The sequence below is a fragment of the Antechinus flavipes genome, chromosome 2 (genome assembly GCF_016432865.1).
Source record: "Antechinus flavipes isolate AdamAnt ecotype Samford, QLD, Australia chromosome 2, AdamAnt_v2, whole genome shotgun sequence".
Taxonomy (NCBI): domain Eukaryota; kingdom Metazoa; phylum Chordata; class Mammalia; order Dasyuromorphia; family Dasyuridae; genus Antechinus; species Antechinus flavipes.
Genome location: NC_067399.1, coordinates 167,854,911 through 167,863,767, shown reverse-complemented (window position 1 = coordinate 167,863,767; position 8,857 = coordinate 167,854,911). Strand labels below are relative to the sequence as shown.

The 8,857-nt window shown below is 38.8% G+C and overlaps 1 protein-coding gene across 1 annotated transcript in view; it reads left to right on the top strand.

The window, feature by feature from the left end:
- The first annotated feature begins 636 nt into the window (after positions 1-636).
- The window catches only part of BTBD3 (BTB domain containing 3), a 53,894-nt gene continuing 45,673 nt past the window's right edge, over positions 637-8,857 (top strand). The window contains exon 1 of the mRNA XM_051975915.1: positions 637-807. The gene's annotated coding sequence lies outside the window, so the exon portion shown is untranslated. The remainder of the gene's footprint in view (positions 808-8,857) is intronic.

Below are 8,857 nucleotides of genomic sequence, written 5' to 3'. Positions count from 1 at the left end.
TATTTTTTTAATCTGACATCAAGCCAAAATCTGTCTCTTTACAGTTCCCTCATTTTATTCTCAAGCTTTTTCATTTTGCAGATAAAATTGTCCTCATGAAAAGTCACAGAAGAACCTGCCTTAAACTATATAGATGTTTGTTGTTACTGTTATTATGGTTGTGCCACTTAGTCCCTCTGCAATCTTGAGCAAATCCAAATCCCTTTATTTCTCTGGGCCTCAGTTTCCTTCGATTTAAAATAAGAGCATAGGAGCCTACGGTGCCCTTCCTATTCTAACTCTTGCAATCTTATCTTAGGCATCTTTGTATTCCCCAGAACCTAATACAATGCCTGCTGCATCAGGCATTGCTCCGTAACTGTCCGTGGCAGGAAGGGTGAATGAATGAACAATGGGCCTTTGGGTACAAAGATACCAATTGTCTGACCCAGGCTGGCGATGCTCTGTCCACTGCTTCCCTTCCTCCGCTTCTCCTTCTCAGCCTCCCTCGAGATCACACTCTCTCCGGGGCGCAGCCACGCCATACTCCTACTCTCTCTCACTCTGCGCCCCTGTCCCGATCTAGGACCAGGGGAAAACCAACAAAGGCAAGCAAAGGGTGACGGCCCCGGCCAGGACTGCGCACGCTCCACGTCTCCTCTCCCTGGGAAGCTCTGGCTGTAGCGCTGCCTCGGCCGCGCGCCTCGCCTAGCCTCGCGCCCTCGCTAGAGCGTGCTCTGCGTGCGGGTGCCCGCGGACCCCCGCTGGGCGCTTTCTCCTTAACTGCCCCGGCCCTCTTTCCGAGATTGTCCTCGGACACGACGTACGGTGAGTAACGCCGAGTGGGCACCGGCGTGGACAGCCGCGAGGGGGGCGGGGCAGAGAAGAGGCGTTCCTCGCGAGTGGGACGGGCAGGGCGGTGGCACGCGCGCCTTCTCAGTCCGTTGAGGACTAGCGGCCGTGGGGTACGGGCCCGGGCTAGGAGAGCAAAAGCGGCGGTGGAGGGACGGGGGGTGCCCGAGCATCTCGAGGGGGATTTGGCGGAGGGGGGATTGGAGGGGAAAGAAAAGGGGTCCTTCTGAACACTGGTGGGAAGCGGGGGCAGCTAGAGTGCGGGGTCCTGCAAGGGACGATCCTCAAGGGGCGGCCTCCGATAGGGTTGGCCCCCACTTTCCCACTCCATACCTTGAGAGCCAGAGCAAACTTTGCTTTGAGTGAGATCGAACTCGGTGCCAAAGTGTCCCAGATCTGTCTTCCCCGTGCAAAGCATAAGTTTCCTTGCTCATCGTGGAACGGGGGTGGGGTGGGGGGGGAGGGTGTCCCAGGACTTTGGGAGAGGGAGCTTTGCTCAGTGCTTTGGAGCTACGGAGCAAAGCTGCTTAATAATCCTCGTTCTATGCTATAGTCTTGATACTTCATCCTGTCTCCCGTGCCTGCAATGCCCTCCCTCCTCCCAGCCTCCTGGCTTCTTTCAAGTTCCCCATAACATCCCAAGCCTTTCCTAATCTCTCGAAATGCTGGTGCCTTCTCCCTGTTGATTATCTCCAGTGTTTATGTAGGTGTGCATACACATGTGCATGTTTATTTCTAGATACATGTATATATTTGTATAGATGCACAAATGTATTTGTATGCTATGCACAGCACCTAGGTGCATGTACATATGTATGTATACATACATATGCACGCATATTTGTACGTGTGAATATATGCTTTTTAAGTTTTGGTCATTAGTTGAGTTCAAAATTATGACCCCATTGGGGGGTTTTCTTGGCAAAGGTTCTAGAGTGGTTTGTCAATTTCTCCAGCTCCCAGATTAGGAATTGAGGATTAAGTTTAAATGACTTGTCCAGAGTCACACAATAAATATCTGAGGGCAGATTTGAATTCAAGTCTTGCTGACTCCAGGACCAGTGCTCTATCCACTCTACCACCTAGCCACCAAACATACACACATTTGTATATGCACATACATGCATATTATATAGATGGTGTATTTATACATATGAGAAAGCTAAGTTGCTCAGTGGATAGAGCTCTGTCCCTAGAATCAGGAATAATTGAGTTCAAATTTGCCCTCAGATACTGGTTGTGTGACATGGATATAGCCATTTAACATGTTTGCCTTAATCTACTGGAGAAAGAAATGCTAAACTGCTCCTATATCTTTGCTAAGAAAACCACATGGACGGTATGGATGTGCTGCAGTTCATGGGGATCACCAAAAGTTCATGTGCATGTGTTTGTATGTGTGCATATGCACGTATATTTGTATGTATAGATTCATGAGGTGCAGTAAGGGGCAGTTAGGTGCTGTAGTGATAGAGTTCTGGGCCTCAAGTTAGGAAGACTCATCTTAATTCAAATCCATCCTTAAACACTACCTTTGTGATCTTGGGCAAATTACTTAACCCTATTTGCTTCAGTTTTCTCATTTATAAACTGAACTGGGAAAGGAAATGGAAAATACTCCAAGAAAACCCTAGATGAGATCATAAAGTCAGACATGACTAAACAAAAACACATGTTTATATTAATAAGCCTGCATATTTGTACATTTATGTGAATATACAAATATGTATACACATAATACCTGCATCTATATACATATACATGTATGTACATGTATAAATAAGGTGCACATGTATGCCTTGTATGTGTCTGCATTTGCTTATATGCATATATGTGTCTATAGGCATATACACATGATGTCATATCTTATTTGTATATTTGTCAATATCTTGTTTGTACGTGCTTGTTATGCTAGATTATAAACTTCAGAGCAAGGACCAATTTTTGCTTTTATATCCTCAGCAATTAGCATGGTCCTTGGCACAGAGTTGAGAAATAATAGATGCTTCTTGATTTCTGTTGTCATGATTGTTTCCCAGTAATGAATGTGATTGACATATCTTCTAAGAGAGACTATAACATACAAGCTAATGTTTAAGTGTAAATGGTGGAGAGTTAGAGAAACTTTCAGAGAACCAGTAAATTTTCATCAAAAATACAGTAACATGTTAGGCAGGTCATCTTCTTGAGTTCAGATCTTTCTTTAGACACTTCCTAACTATGTGACTTAACCCTTTTAACTCAATTTCCTCATCTATAAAAATAAGCTGAAAGGAAAAAAAAAAAAAAGAAAACCACTCTAGTACTTTTGCCAAGAAAATCCCAAATGGGGGTCACATGTCACACGACTGAAAATGATTGAATAATAACCTAATATTCTGGGTAGAGAGGTGATTCCTAAAGAAAATTTTGGAAGTATTTTAAAGATATTGAATTTAGTGTAAGTAACTTTCCAGCTTCTTTGAAGTTTCTTCTATAGAAGTAACAAAGTAATACTTTTCTTTAGAAACAGTTGTAGTTATTGAACATGTGGTTAGGAACCCAGAAGGTAGAACTTCTCCCCTTCCCCTTTCCCCCAAATACCTCTGTTAAAAAGAACAACCTCTGAAGAGCCAAAATGTTACAAAGATCATGTTACTATATACTTCACTCATAGAAGTTCCTTTCTCATATTTACTTTTCCTTCCAATACTTCTCTGACAGATTTAGTTTTCTGGTTTCTAGAATCATAAGAGTTGGAAGATACCAAACAAATTAGAAATGGCCCTTGCTGAAGTCCGGACTCGTAACATTGTTATCTTGACAAGAAAAAAAAAAAAAAAAAAGACAAAGTGAAATCACTCAGAAGTTTAGCAATAGGGAGGATTTAGTGGAGGAGCACTTTTAGAAATCTTGATATGTTACCATATTGATGTCTGTAATTGTGACCCTGAGAAATCAAGAAAAAGATTGGATTATCTTCCATATTAACTGTTCATAAAAACAGGGATATATGCAATCATTTTAGAAAAATTTTTTGGCTATAATGGTTGAAATTAAAAATTTACTCAAGCTTCTTGAGTAAAAGTCCCTATCTAAAAATTTTTAAAAAAAACAATTGTTTTGTTTTTTGTGATTCATAAAACTATAAAATTTTAGACATAGATTATTAATTTTCTAAAAACTATTCATTTTACAGATGAGGCTCAGAGGTGTGATTATACCAAAATCACATGGCTAGCCTCTATTGGAACCCAAGTGTCCTGTTTCAGTCTATTCTAGTGATTTGTCCATTATACCATGATATTTGTATTGAAGAATATATTTCTCATAGAAAAAAAAAAAAAAAACCTTTTATAAGTCTTAGATCTCAAGTCTATTACCATGTGATTTATGGTTTGTTGTTTTATACCTTTGAAGAGAACCCATATTGATAAGATCATGCTTTTTTATGTATTGAAGTATAGTTGAACTTTCTTCATTAAAGTTTCACTCTAATACCACATGAAGCTTATGCCATGTAGTACAAATTCTGGCAAGGTAATTTCAGTGAAAAAAATTGAGGTGCTCATGTCCCCTATTTTTCAATTCACATCTTCCAGATTCTTCCTGTCACTGTGTCTGCATTCATCTTTGTCTCACATAATGAGATGATCTCTTTGCCAAGTCAAACCTCTCTATATAAGTGATTTCCAGTCTCCTCCAGCAGATTGTCTCTACTCTTTCATGTAATTTTCAGTTCTCTCTTTGTCTACTGACTGCTTCCTCGGTGCCTGTGAATATACCCATGTCTCCTTCATTCTCAAAAAGTATTCCTTTGATTCATCCAATCCCATTAGCCATCATCCCATAACTCTCCTGTCTTTTGTGCCTAGAATCTTTGAGCAGCAATAGGTACCTTATTTTCTTGAACTCCCTTAATTCTTTACACTCTTGACTTCTGACCACATCATAAGAAATGAATTCTAAAAGTCTCTTAATTGCTAAATTTAACACCCTTTTCTCAATCCTTACTTTTTTTGACTTTACTGCAACTTTTGACAATTACTCTCTTCTATGTTTTCATGACACTACTCTCTCCTTGTTCTCTTTTCTAGTTATCCTTTTTTTTTTTTTTTTTTTAAGTCTCTTGTGCTGAGTCGGGAGTCGGGATTACACTTAACTGTGAGGGATAATCACAGTATTCTGTCCTGAGTCAACTTTGTCTTCAAACCTCTTCAGCTGGTTATCTTATCAGGTGTCAAAAATTAATTCTCTTCTGAAGAATCTCAGATCTACTTATTTAGCTTTAAACTTCTCTGTTGACCTCCGGTTTCACATCTTCAGCTGCCTATTGAATGTTTAGAACAAGCTATGTCACCAAAGACATAATCTTAATCAATGTGTCCATGATTGAACTCATTCTCTCCTTTTTAATGTTACTCATCCAGTCATTTGGCAAGACTTGTGTAATATACCATTATTGCATCTCTCATACAATCCCTTCTCTCTTACTGCCTTTATCGTGCCATGTCTAGGCTGTTGTAATATATTGTAAGCATAATTGTTCTCCCTGTCACAAGTTTCTCCCCATTCCTGTCCATCTTCCACACAGCTGCCAAAGGCTTCTTCCAAAAAAAAACACATTAGATCTGTCCATGTCGTCCTTCTATTCAAGAAACTCCAGTAGTTCCTTGTTACTTCTGTGATCAAGTATAAAATACCCTCTTTGGTGTTCAGTGCCCATCAGACTTTCCGTACTTTCCCCCAATTGCACCCTCTTAATAGTTTTCTTGCTGAATATGATCCTTCCCCATAGACTCTGTGTTGATCACTTTTGCATCTTCCCTCCTTTGTTATGGTCTCAGAGAATAAGGCATTTCTTAATTTTGCTATTGTCATTTCCTAGGAAGTTGTCAATTTCCTTCTTGGATTTTCCACATCTCCTTATTCTCTGGTGCCTTTTCTGATGCTTACAAGCATGGCTAGATCTGAACCCAACTTCTCAAGTTATAATCGCATATCTTTCTTCTCCCTTTCCCAAGGTAATTACTTTATGCCAGACATTGTTTTCTATCCTAAGGGTACAGATGCAGATGATTTTATCTTCAAGAACTCCACTTGAATAGGGGAAAGTAGGGTGATATTGGGGAATGGTTGTTGTGGACTCGTGTTTTGGCTTATTCATAGGAATAGTGAGTAGAGACATAGAGCAATTGTTTGGCATACCCTTTGTAGAGGCAATGATTGTGTTGATTTGGTTACTTTCCCCAGACTAAAAAGTGTATGGGTATATTTCTTGCATTAGCGTAGCTAAAAAACTGGATAAGACAAGCTTTCCCAGATGTCAGGAAAGTACAATTTTACAATGGGAATTCCAAATTGGAATAGCTGAGTTCCTCTAGACTCGATGCAGGGGTCCTCAAACTTTTTAAATAGGGGGCCAGTTCACTGTCCCTCAGACTGTTGGAGGGCCAGACTATAGTAAAAACAAAAACTTTGTTTTGTGGGCCTTTAAATAAAGAAACTTCATAGGCCTGGGTGAGGGAAATAATCACCCTCAGATGCTGCATCTGGCCCGCGGGCCGTAGTTTGAGGACCCCTGCCCGGGAGATCCCCTTTACAAGGAGAGTGTAGCGGAGTGCAGGAGAGTATCAGTTGCCCCCATGGTTTCAAATCTTACTTCTCTATGCAGATGACTCTCTTCTTTCTCTCTTCTCTTGATTCCTAATCCTATACAATCCTATCTATCTGCTTGTCCACCTAAATGGAGCGTAAATATTTCAAACTCATTATACACAAAATAACTCAACATTCCCTTGTCCATCTCAAGCAGTGGTCTTATGCCTAGTTTGGTCTTTTCCCCAATACAATTAGTTGAACAGGACCTATGATTCCATTGATAAAGGAAACTCTTTATCAATGCTATAAAAGAAGATTCATATCTTATTTGCAACTTAAGAGTCTCCATAATGCTTTATTCTATTTACCAAGATCTTCTGAATAAAGAATTCTCCAGTAGCATCTGTTTTTCTTTTTTTTTTTTTTTCCATATATATTAACACAGGGCTTCTTTGTTTGGAGATCTTGGTTAGCTATTCTTTTCCATGAATCAACTTGTGTTCATATGTGTGCATGTGTATGTATTTATAAAATATAAATATGAGATTTAAATAGTGCTTGTAATGTAGTTTTAGAACTGAAAGCACCAACATCTTTTTCTTCCTACTTTTTAAATTTTTTTGTATTCTTGATCTTTTTTCTTCAAAATTAAGTAATTCCACAAAGTATTTCCTTAGTAATTTATATAGCATTAAATTTGCAGTGTAATTTGAATAGTATTGTCATTTGTACTTTATTGGCATTGTATGGTCCAGGCATGAAAAATGAATTGTTATGTCTTATTTATTACATAATGGTTTTGTAGTTGTATTTATATGAGTCTTAATTGTGTCTTAGGTTAAATTCAGTTTATCCAAAGTTTGACAAAGCATTCATATTCTTGTGGAAAAACTGAAAGGTTATAGAACATTCTCACACTTTTGTTTTTGGTATTTTTATATTGTCAAAAATTATTGAGGATCTGTCCAAAGAGATTTTGTTTGTGGGGGTTATATTTATAGATATTTACCATATTAGAAATTTAAAAAAGAAAAACCTAATTTTCAATTTGTAGACCCTCTGAAAGGGACCTTCAGGATTCTCTGGGCTCCACTTTGAGAACCACTCGAGTATTCCAATTAGGTATATTATGAACTGGGGCAATGTGGCTGGACCCAAAAAACAGACCTTAATGAAGTAGCATTGGTCTCACAAGAATTTATTAAACTCCTCTTTTATGCAGGGCATTATGTTCAGGGCCAATAGATCAAATATTAAAATGCAAACAAAAATCCCATCCCTTTAAGGAACTGACATTATACTGGAAGGATGCGACATTTGAATAGATAAAAACAATAAATTTTGAGGACAGAAATAGTAATAGCTAGGACATCAGGAAAGATTTCCTATAGGAATTATGATTTGAATTAAATCTTAAAAGAAATTGGGGATTCTAGGAGTGCCTGACAGGCATTTGAGAGGGGCTGGGCAAAGAAGGCACAGGAATTGTGAAACATAATTTGTTGAATTCAGTAAATGGTGAAGTTTGATTGGGAGCAAAGTGTGCCCAATGGGGAATAGGCCTGGAGAGGAAACCTGAAGCTAAAGTATGAAGGTATTCAACTCTTAAGAAGATTTGCATTTTATTCTGGAGGCAGTGGAAAATGGATGGAAACAAGTATTTAATAAGCTTCTCCTATGTGCCAGGCACTGCACTAAGCCCCTTATGAATATTAGCTCACTTGATCCTCACTGCAACTGGGTTGGTAGGTGGTAGTGTTTTCCCATTATTATCCCCAGTTTACAGTTGAAGAAACTGAGACAGGCAACACTGAATCACAGAGTTAAGAAATGTCTGAAGCCACTTTTGGACTTTGAAATTCCTTATTCCAGTCTCAGTACCTGATGCACTGGACTATCAGTAGGGAATCAGTGAAGGTTCTTGAATGGGAGATAACATGGAAGGAAAAAAGTCTTTACAGATTCCAAGGCTCTTAGTTCGCTGCTAAGTTTTCTGTTGTTTATCAGTGTCAGGCATAGATAATATACTTATCAGATTTTGCAAATGACAGGGTTAGGATAGATATGTAATAGGTTGGAGGACTGATCAAAAGTATTTGGACAAGTTAAAACTTTTGAAGGAATTTTAAGAATAATACATTTATCTTACATTTCAAGTTTTAACATTTGAGCTCAAAAGAAATTTCACAAATGCAAGATGGAGGTTTATGTAGATTCATGTACAAAAGATGCAGAGATTTTAGTAAACTGTAAGATCAAATGAATCAGTACTGTGATATGACAATCAAAAAGACTCATTTGATTTTACATTGTATTATGAGAAGATATCACTTTCCAGGACCAGGGAGTCTCATTGTTCGCTGCTGTGGTCTCTCATTTGAAGTCACTAGACTTTTGATGCTGTACTTTTAGTTTCCTCCTGGGAGGTCCTACACAAATGAAGTGA